Source organism: Herpailurus yagouaroundi, unplaced genomic scaffold, assembly GCF_014898765.1.
Source record: "Herpailurus yagouaroundi ecotype Mexico unplaced genomic scaffold, PumYag 190, whole genome shotgun sequence".
NCBI lineage: Eukaryota > Metazoa > Chordata > Mammalia > Carnivora > Felidae > Herpailurus > Herpailurus yagouaroundi.
In genome coordinates, this window is record NW_024412421.1 from 3,416,701 (window position 1) to 3,428,982 (window position 12,282).

Below are 12,282 nucleotides of genomic sequence, written 5' to 3' on the forward strand. Positions count from 1 at the left end.
TTTCAAAAAATATAACATACATGTAATTTGAATACTAGAAGGTGCAAAAAAAGAGAATAGAGCAGAAAAATGCTTAAAGTAAAAATGGCTGAGAACTTTCCAAAATTAATGATAGGCATCAAAGTACAATCTGGCAAGCTCAGGGGCACACTAAGCATGATAAATACTCAAAAACTCTATGCCTCTGAGTATCATATTCAACCTTCAGAACACCAAACACAGAATCCTGAAAGAAACCAAAGAGGAATAAACATCTTACCTACAGAGAAGCAAGAATAAGAATTACAGTGGACTTCTCATCAGAAACCATGCAGGCAACAAAAGAGTGGAGTAAAATGTTAACTATGTTGGGGAAAAAAAATCTCACCAACTTAGAATTCTGTATCCAGTGAAATCACCCCCTAAAAGGTAGTGGAAATGAAGACTTTCTCAGACAAACAAAAACAGAAAATTCATCACCAGCACATCTGCTCTGCAAAAAGTATTAAAAGAAGTTATTCAGGAAAGCAGGAAAATAATATAGATTAGAAACTCAGATCCACATGATAACAGGAGAAGCACTGGGAGAATGAATAAAGATAAAATCTTTTATTTTTCATATTCTTAATTGACCTAATGAATAAATGTTTTGGAAATAATACCAACAATGTAGTGTATGTTTATAGCATTTGGATAAATAAAATCAATAATGGCAGTTTTATAAGTGATTAGTGGGCAGAAGTTGGAATATTCTGCCAAAAGGTAACTGCACTACCTGGGAAGTGGTGTACAGTTGACCCTTGAACAACATGGTTTTCAACTGTAAGGGTCTATTTAGATGTGTTTCTTTTCCAACAAATACAGTACAGTGCTGTAAGTGCATTTTCTCTTCCTTGTGATTTTCTTTTTTTTTTCAATTTTTTATTTAAATTCTAGTTACTTAACATGTAATGTGATATTAGTTCAGGAGTAGATCTGTCTAGTGATTCATCTCTTACATGTAGCACCCAGTGTTCATCACAAGTGTTCTCCTTAATACCCATCACCCATCTAGCTCATCCTCCACCCACCTCCCTCCATCAAACCCCAAAATTCTCTATCATTAAGAGTCTCTTATGGTTTGACGCCCTATCTTTTTTCCCTTCCCCTATGTTCATCTATTTTGTTTCTTAAATTCCATATATGAGTGGATATGGCATATTAGCATAAGACAGACTAGCTCCATCCACATCATTGCAAATGACAAGATATATATTACATCTTCTTTATCCATTCTCGTCTTCCTTATGATTTTCTTAATAACATTTTCTTTTCCTAGCTTAGTTTATTATAAGAATACAGTATATAATCCATATAACATACAGAACGTTTGACTATTAGTAGTTGAGTTTTGAGAGAATCAAAAGTTACACACAGATTTTCAAGTCATGGGGGATTGACACCCTTAAGCCCCATGTTGTCAAAAGTCACAATAGTGTTATTTAACAGAAGACCATGGGGAAGGGGAAGGAAAAAGAAAAAGAGGTTAGAGAGAGAGGGAGCCAAAACATAAGAGACTCTTAAAACTGAGAACAAAGAGGGTTGATGGGGGGTCGGAGGGAGGAGAGGGTGGGTGATGGGTATTGAGGAGGGCACCTGTTGGGATGAGCACTGGGTGTTGTATGGAAACCAATTTGACAATAAATTTCATATTTAAAATAAATAAATAGATAAATAAAATTTAAAAAATAAAAGTAGATCAATTGTAAATGTATACTGCAAACTCTAAGGAAACCACTAAAAATTTTTAAAAGAAGTATAACTGGGGTGGCTGGGTAGCTGGGTGTGTCAGTTGGTTAATAGGCCAACTTCAGCTCAGGTCATGATCTCATGGTTTGTGGGTTCGATTGCCTCATCAGGCTCTGTGCTGAGAGCTGAAAGCCTCAAGCCTGCTTCAGATTCTGTGTCTCCCTGTCTCTCTGTCTTTCTGCTCATTCTCATCTCTCAAAAATAAACAAATATGTAAAAAATAAAAAAATAAAAGTATAATTGATATGCAAAAAAGATGAGAAAATAAAATCATAAAAAATTCTCAAAACTAGAGAAGGCAGGTGTACCTGGATGGCTCAGTCAGTTAAGCGCCCCACTCTAGATTTTGTCTCAGGTCACCATCTCATGGTTCATGAGTTCGAGCCCTGCATCTCTGCACTGGCGGTGTGGAGCCTGCCTGAGGTTCTCTCTCTCTCTCTCTCTCTCTCCCTCTCTCCCTCTCTGCCCCTTCCCAGCTCGCTCTCTCTCTCTCTCTCTCTCTCTCTCTCAAAGTAAATAAATAAGCTTTAAGAAAAAACTAGAGAAGTCAGGAAAAGAGAGGGGAGGGAAGAGAAGTACAATGAATAGAAAACAGTTACACACAAGATAGATTGGTATCAAATACTTAAAGTGTGAATGGTGTAAGTATACCAATTAAACAACAGGAGTGTCAGAGTGAATTAAAAAACAAGATCTGACTACATGTTGTCTAAAAAAAATTCACTCTAAAAATTTTTTAATGTTTATTTATGAGAGACAAAGAGACAGAGCATGAGCAGGGGAAGGACATAGAGAGAGGGAGACACAGAATCTGAAGCAGGATCCAGGCTCTGAGCTGTCAGAACAGAGCCCCACATGGGGCTTGAACTCACAAACTGTGAGATCATAACCTGAGCCGAAGTTAGACACTTAACCAACTGAGCCACCAGATGCCCCCAAAACTCGCTCTAAATATAAAGACATAGATGGGTTAGTAGTAAAAGGGTTAAAAAGAGATATACCACACTAACACTCATCAAAAGAAAAGATAATGCACAATCCAGAACAAGAAAAATTACCAGAGATAAATAAGGGGATTATGTAATTATAAGGGGGTTATTTCTCCCAAATGATATGATCTTTAATGTTACGCACCTAACAACAGAGCATCAAAATACATGACGCTAAAATGGATAAAACTCCAAAGAGAAATAGATATATTCACTCTAATAGGTGAAGACTTTGACACTGCTCTTCAGTAATTGATAGATCACATTGGCAGAAACTCAGTAAGGATATAGTTGACCAGACAGTGTTATCAAGGAACTTGATCTAATTGACATTTGTAGAACTTCATCCAACAGCAGACTATACATTCTTCTCAAGTTCACATGGAATATTCACCAAATACACCATATTATGGGCCATAAAACACTCCTTAACAAACTTTAAAAATAGAAATCAAGCAAAATAGAATGTTCCTCAAAAAAATTAGAAATAAAGCTACCATAATGATCCAGTAATTCTACTACTGGGTATCTACACAAAGAAAATGAAAACACTAAGTCAGATAGATATAGGCACCCCTATGTTTATTGCAGCATTACTTATAATAGTCAAGAAATGGAAGCCACCTCAGTGTCCATTGATAGAAGAGTAGATAAAGATGTCACTCACACACACACACACACACACACACACACACTGGAATATTTCTAAGACATGAAAATGATGAGATCTTGCCACTTACAACAATAGGGATGGACCTAAAGATATTATGCTAAGTGAGCTAATTAGCCAGAGAAAGACAAATACGATATGATTTCACTTACACTGGAATCGAAAGAAGAAAACAAACAAAAATCAGACACAGACCCATAAATACAGAAAACAAGCTGGTAGTTGCCAGAGGGGAGGGTGGTGGGGGATTGGACAAAATGAGTAAAGGGGAGCAAGAGGTACAGGTTTCCAGTTATGGAAAGAATAAGTCACAGGGATGAAAGGTACAGCATTGAGAATATAGTCATTGGTATTGAAATAGTGTTGTATAGTGACAGATAGTGGCTACACTTGTGGTAAGCAAAGCATAACATATAGACTTATTGAATCATTATATTGTACACCTGAAACTAACATAACATTGTGTGCCAACTATACTTCAAAGAAAAAAGAAATCAAACAAAATATGTCTTCAGGCAATAAAATTAAGCTATAAGTCAATAACAGATAATTTAAAAATCCCAAAATATTTGGACATGAAGTAACATACATCTAAATAACACATAGGCTAAACTAGTCTCAGGAGAAATTCAAATACATTTTGAATTAAATGAAAGTATAAATACAACTTATCAAAATGTGTGAAATGCAGCAAAAGTAGTATTTAGAGAGAAATTTAAAACATTATAGTTTAATAAATTATAGAATATATTAGAAAAGAAGAAATATCTAAAATCAATAATCTAAGCTTCCACATTAGGAAACTATAGAAAGAAAGCAATTTAAGACTAAAGAAAGCAGCATAAAAATAACAAAAATTAGATTAGAAGTAAATAAAAAAGAAACAATAGAAAAAGATCAACAAAACCAAAATATGATTCTTTGAAAAGATTGACCAAATTGATAAATCTCTAGTCAGGCTCACCAACAAATAAGAGAGAAGACACAAATTACTAATAGAAATAAAAAGGGACCATCACTACTGATTCCATGGACATCACGGAGAATCATGAAGAATAGGTATGCCCATAAATTTGATAACTTAGATGAAACGGACCAACTCCTTGAAAGACACAAGCTATCAAAACTCACCCAAGGACAAATAGGTCATCTAAATAGATAATCTGTATCTAACAAAGAAATTTGATAAATAAGTAATAACCTTTCCAAAAGAAAGCACCAGGCCCAAATAGTTCCACTGGTGAATTCTACCAAATGTTTGAGGGAAAAAAAAGTAATTTAAATTCTCTACAATCTCTTCCAGAAAACAAAAGGAGAGGAAAAACACTTCTTAGCTCACTCCATGAGAACAGCATTATTCTAATACCAAAACCCTACAAGGACATTACAAGAAAGACCACAGACCAGTATCTCTCATGGGCATAGATATAAATATTCTCAATAAAATATCAACAAACTGAATCCAACAATGTATTAAAAACTTATGGACCACAATCAAATGGCATTTATTCCAGGTATGCAAGCTTTGATCAAAATTCAAAAATCAATCAAAATAATCCCTCTCATTTTTAGAATCCCCAAGCCTCTCTATGAGCCACATCAATAGGTTAAAGAAGAAAAAAAGTCATATGATCATACCAATTGACCAAGAAAAGCATTTGAAAAAATCCATTACCCATTCAGGATAAAAACTCTCAACATCTAGGAATAGAGGAGAACTTTCTCAATTTGATAAAGGACATTTACAAAACTCCTACAGCTGAAATTATACACAGTGGTAAAAGAACTGGATGCTTTCCCCCTAAGATTGGGAACAAGGCAAGTATATTTCTTCTCACCACTCTTTATTTATTTATTTATTTATTTATTTATTTATTTATTTGTTGGCTGGTTTGTTTGTTTATTTAAATTTACATCCAAGTTAGTTAGCATATAGTGCAGCAATGATTTCAGGAGTAGATTCCTTAGTGCCCCCTACCCATTTAGCCCATCCCCCATCCCCCACCTCCTCCAGTAACCGTCTGTTTATTCTCCATATTTATGAGTCTCTTATGTTTTGTCCCCCTCCCTGTTTTTATATTATCTTTGCATCACTCTTATTCAACATTGTGTTGGAAGTATTAGCTAATTATATAAAACAAGAACAGGAAATAAATGTTTGCAGATTGGAAAAAAGGAAATAAGACAGTCTTTGTTTGCAGATGGCATCATTTTTTATGTTGGAAATTTCAAAGAATCAAGAGAAAAACTCTTGGAACTCATGACCAAAGTTTCAAGTTACAAGACTAATATTCAAAAATCAATTGCTTTTCTATATGCTAGCAATGAACAATTGGAATTTAAAATTAAAAACACAGGGGCGCCTAGGTGGCGCAGTCGGTTAAGCGTCCGACTTCAGCCAGGTCACGATCTCGAGGTCCGTGAGTTCCAGCCCCGCGTCAGGCTCTGGGCTGATGGCTCAGAGCCTGGAGCCTGTTTCCGATTCTGTGTCTCCCTCTCTCTCTGCCCCTCCCCCGTTCATGCTCTGTCTCTCTCTGTCCCAAAAACAAATAAACGTTGAAAAAAAATTTTTAAATTAAAAACACAATTCTGCTTAGAAGATATAATCACATCTTCTTTATCCATTCATCCATTGATCCATCAATGGACATTTGGGCTCTTTCCATACTTTGGCTATTGTTGACAGTGCGGCTATAAACATCGGGGTGCATATTTCCCTTGGAAACAGCACACCTGTATCCCTTGGATAAATACTTAGTAGTGCAATTGCTGGGTGGTAGGGTAGTTCTATTTTTAATTTTTGAGGACCCTCCATACTGTTTTCCTGAGTGGCTGCACCAGCTTGCATTCCCACTAGCAATGCAAAAGAGATCTTCTTTCTCCACATCCTCGCCAACATCTGTTGTTGCCTGAGTTGTTACTGTTAGCCATTCTGACAGGTGTAAGGTGGTATCTCATTGTGGCTTTGATTTGTATTTCCCTGATGATGAGTGATATTGAGCATTTTTTCATGTGTCAGTTGGCCATCTGGATGTCTTCTTTGGAGAAGTGTTTATTCATGTCTTTTGTCCATTTCTTCACTGGATTATTTGGTTTTGGGGTGTTGAGTTTGATAAGTTCTTTATAGATTTTGGATACTAACCCTTTACCTGAATTAATCAGTCTGAGAAAGACAAATATCATCTGACTTCATTCATATGAGGACTTTAAGAGACAAAACAGATGAACATAAGGGAAGGGAAACAAAAATAATATAAAAACAGGGAGGGGGACAAAACATAAGAGACTCTTAAATATGGAGAACAAACAGAGGGTTACTGGAGGGGTTGTGGGAGGGGGGATGGGCTAAATGGTAAGGGCCATTAAGGAATCTACTCCTGAAATCATTGTTGCACTATATGCTAACTAATTTGGATGTAAATTTAAAAAAAATTAAATTAAAAATTCTGAAAAAAATAAAAATAAAAAAATTTTTAAAAACACAATTCCACTTAAAATACTCAAAAATATACTTAGCTATACATCTAAAAATATGAATAGTATTTATATGCATTAAACTACAAAACTAATTACAGCAAGAAAATCTAAATACATGAAGGAATATTCCATGTACATAGATTATAACACTCAGTATTGTTAAGATGTTAATTCTTCCCAACTTGATCTGTAGATTCAATGCAATCTCAGCAAGCTATTTTGTAGATATTGACAAAATGTTTCTAAAGTTTATATGGACAGGCAAAAGACACATAACAGCCAACACAATACTGACAAGAAGAACAAAGTTGGAGAACTGACACTACCCAACTTAAGACTCACTATAAAGCTGAAATAATGAAGACAAGGTGGTATTGGTGAAAAAATGGACACATAGATTAGTAGAACAGAATAAAGAGCCCAAAAATAGACCCACACAAATATAGTAAATCAATCTTTGACAAAGGAGCAAATGCAAGTCAACAAAGAATCATCTTTTCAACAAACAATCCTGGGACAATTGGACACCCAGATGCGAAAATATGATCTAGATAGAGACCTTGCACCCTTTCCAAAAACTACCCAAAAATAGATCATAGACCTAAATATAAAGTGCAAAACTGTAAAACTTCTTTTAAAAATTGATGGGGAGAAATTCTAAGTGACTATGGGTTTGGCGGTAAGTTTTTAAATACAGCTCCCAAAGAACAACCCATGTGAGAAAAAATTGATAAGTTAGACTTTATTAAAATTTAGAGCTTATTCTTCCGAAGACACTGTGAGCAGAATAAAAAGACAAGCCATGGATCAGAAGAAAATATTTTCAAAACACATATCTAATAAAGGACATGTATCCAAAATATACAAAGAACTTACAAACCCAAAAATAATGCAGTAAATAGCCCAATTTTAAAAAAGGCAAATGATCTAAACATATATCTCACTAAAGAAAACATACAAATGGACAATAAGCATGTTAAAAACTGATCAACATCATTTGCCATTACTGAATTATATATTAAACAATAATTGGGTACCATTACACAACTATTAGAATGGTTAAACTCCACAAAAATCAACAATACCAAATGCTCATCATGATGCAGAGCAACAGGAACTCTGATCCATTGCTAGTAGAAATGCAAAGTGGTGCAGCCACTTTGGAAGGATAGCTTGGCAATTTCTGACAAAACCAAACATGATCTTACCATATGATCCAGCAATTGTCCTACTTGGTATACCTAAGTATTTGAAAATGTATGTCCACACAAAAACCCACATGCCAATGTTTATGGAATCTTTATTCATAATTTCCAAAAGCTACAAGCAACCAAGATGCTCTTCAATAGGTGAATGAATAAACAAACTGCTACATTCATACAGTGGAATATTATTCATCAATAGAAATAAATGAGCTGTCAAGCATGAAAAGACATGGAACCTTAAATACATACTGCTAAGTGAAAGAAGCCAGTTGAGAAAGCTACATGCTGCATTGTTGCAATTATACAATATTCTATAAAAGACAGAACTATAGAGACAGTATAAAGGTCAGTGTTTTCCCAGGGGTTGGGGGAGGGTAGAGGAAAGGGATGAATATATAAAACACAGGGAATTTTTAGAGCAGTGAAAGTATTCTGTATGATACTTTAACAGTGGATACATGGCATTATGCATTTGTTAAAACTCATAAAAGGGAACAGCACAAAGAGTAAACTTTAATGTATATAATTTTAAAAATTAGGAGGTTGGGGGAATCACAGGAAGGAATATAGATTGTGACAAGAGAGTCTACCTGTATTACAAATGTATGGAACAACCTCAGAGAAGAGCAGGGACCTAAGTAACTTCGGAAATGAGTGGTGTCTGTAAGACCAAAGGCAAGAAAAACTTCACATAAGACCTGTGCTCTACTTGATAAAGCCATTTCCTATACGGATACTGTAGGTTAATAATTCAGACACCATTATGAATGTATACTGGAATCAAACACCTAAGTATATGTTGTGTGTTAGGAGCCAAGGTTCTCACTATTAGTGTGAAAATTTACATATAAGCAAAGGGAGAAGGCCAGAATGATCCACCTGAATAACAGATCACTATGAACTCATTCTTTGTTTAAGGTAGATACAAATGGGTACCCATAGAAATAGTTACAAATATGGTATATGCATAGGTTAGTATACATACATACATTTTCTAGCTCTGTTAGCTGAAAGGCCCAGAATCAATGACACCCCAGTAGCAACGAGCACACCTGGTGCCCAGATCTTGGTTTCTAATACCATTCTCCAACAAAGGAACCAGAGCTCCTTAAAGAAATTGGGGTAGGAAATGTCCAAGATGAGCGTAAAATGCCAAAAAAAAAAAAAAAACAAAAAAAACGTGAGGAAGTTAAAAATATATATTGAAGTGGGTATGTCAAAGAGACAGAAGCCAACTGAAAGAGCTTCTAATGACCAAAGCTGGAGTGATACAAGCAATAAAATGAAGCAGTATTAGATTGTAACCCAACTATAAAGTAAATATCCATGAACCCATACCAATATAAATAAATGATTAAATAAATAAGTGATGGAGAAGAGACAAATCCCTCTTGCAGAAGAATTCAAAATAATTCACATAGATACATAATCAGCTCTCTAGAAGAGGAAAAATAACTCTCCACTTTTTAAATGTGGGCTGTACATACTGAGTTCCTTCTGAAGAATGCAGTCTGAAAAGGGGAAGGAGATTAACTTTACCTTGGAGAAGCCTAACAAACACTACCTCAGACAGGTGACTAAGGTCAGTATCAACAGTGATAAACCATGTTGATGGTACACTTGATATAATTAAAAAGGCACTCCCTTTTGTGGTCTTCCTCCTAAAAACCCACAACTCCACTCTAATCATGAGAAAAATATTTAAAAAATTCTGATAAAAGGACATTCTACAAAATAGTTGACCAGTACTCCTCAAAACCGTCAAAGTCATCAAAAACAAGAGAAGTTCTGAGAAACTGTGACAGCTAAGAGGAGCCTTAGGAGACAACTAAATATACTGCAGCATTCTGGATGGAATCCCAGAACAGAAAAAAAAAAACAAAAAAACATCAGGTAGAAACTAAAGAAATCTGAATGAAGCATTGACTTTAGTTAATAATAATGTATTAATATTGGTTCATTAATTGTGACAAATGTATCATATTCACATTAAGATGTTAGTAATAGGGGAACCTGGGTAAGAAGGTATGGGAGAATTCTCTGTACTGTCTTCTTAATTTTTTTATCAGCCTAAAACTATTCTAAAAAAAATAAAGTCTAGTGGAAACAAAACACAGTCACAGTCTCTCTGAAGCCTTCTGGTTCCTTCAAGCTCCCATGGGATTTGGCATCTTCTCTCCCTACCAAGGCACTGGCCACATTCTCCATGCCTACCTCCTCCCCAGCCCCTCAGCCTCCCCAGAGCACCAATGCTGTCATCCTTAACTTTGTAACCCTGCCATCATTCGAAAGGGAATTGTACCTTCTGAGAATGGTTTTATAGACAGTAACCTGTGCTTGCATGCAGACGTTCTGGTCTGTTCCAGAAACAGCCTGCCCTATTGCCAGTTGCCTTGCTGTCTCCGGAGACACTGCTGTCTGTATTAAGGGCCCCATGTGCCCCATGGACCTGCTCTCTCTTCAGAGGCAGAGAACATATTGGCCACTTCAGGACAAAGCTTCAGGCCTAGAGTCCAATTACAGCCCCTTTCCTCTTGCCCGGCTGCCCTCTGTCTCCTCTCTGGGGCTTAGGAGCCTTCTTTTCCTCAGTGGGGATCAGTTGCTTAGAATCAGGAAGGTCGGCTTTAGTCTGGGTTGTTTTCCCTGCCTGAAGCAGTGAAGCGGTTCTATTTTTAAAACCCTTGGTTTCTCTCTGTCTTGCTCAGAAGGTGGCTGGTGCTCCAGGACCCTGCTCAGGATAAACGCTCCTCTTTTGCTCTTCCCTCTCTCCTCTGCTTTTATGCCATTGCCAATATTGTCCTCCCCCTGGTGTTGTCGGGGGAAGCTGGGCTCATAATTCTTACAGAGAAGCCTTTAGAAAGAACGTATTTAAGTTCAATCAAAGTGTCAGGTCTGAGTTGTGTGTGTGGTGGATGTAGGTGAGAGGAGCTTAGTAAGACCACCTTCATACCTCACTGTCTCCTTTTCCTCTCCCCACCATAGCATGGCCCCTTCTGGATCTTGGCCTTCCTTATGTAACAACAGGAACAAATATGAAGTGAGATCCACTCTACCAAAAGCCAATCACAGCAGCAGCCTCAAGAGGAGAGATTTGGCTACAGGAGCACACACACTTCACACACATGTATACATATACACACTCATGCACATGCATGTACATGCACACAACAATCATTAAAGTCTGTAACATGGCACAACTTTCTTTTTTTAGGTTTATTTATTTATTTTGAGAGAGAGAGAGAGAGAGAGAGAGAGAGAGAGAGAGAGAGAATGGGTCAAGGGCAGAGAGAGGGAGGGAGAGAGAATCCCAAGCAGGCTCCACACTATCAGCACAGAGTTTGATGTGGGCTGGAACTCACGAACAATGAGATCATGACCTGAGCTGAAATCAAGATTCGGATGCTTAGCCGACCTAGCCACCCAGGTGCCCCTCATGGCAACACTTTCTAAGAGCTTTCCCCAGATGGTCCCTGTGTCTCCCCTCAGCCAATTCATCTCTTCTCAGGGCTCCTGACTGACTTTAATGCCTGTGAGGGCCAAGTTTATTCTTCCATCTTAGACCTGTCCTCTGGCCTCCAGACCTTGATATTCAGCTGTCTATTTGACATAAACATATGATGTCTTAAAGGAACGTCAAATGTATCATGTCCCACACTGACCTCACAACCCCTCCTGCCCCCAGATCTAGCTCTCATCTCTGGGAGTGGCAATGCCGCCATCTTATAGCATATCCAGAAATAGTGGAGAAATCAAAGACAGCATCCTTGACACTCTCATTCCCTCACCTCTATATCCTAATCCATCACTAATCATAAAGATTTAACTCCCAAATATCTCTCAGATCCATCGACTTGTTCTCCAACCTCACTGTTACTGCCATAGTCCTAGCCATCTCTGTCCCTAAGCCTAGATGTCTGCCACAGATGGCTGTCTGTCACTGGATTGCCTGACTCCACTCCTGTCCCCTTCCAGGCAAGCCTGACTCCCTTTCTCTCCCTGACCTAGGACAACATTGGCCTTTTATCAGTCCCCCCCACAGACTTGTGATGTTTTCCACCTTGGGGGTTTCACACATGCTGTTTCTTTTGCCTGGAATGTTAAGCTCTGCCCCACCCCCAACCTTGGCCCAGCTCATTCCTAGTCACACTTCAAATCTCAGCTCAAAATGAGACCT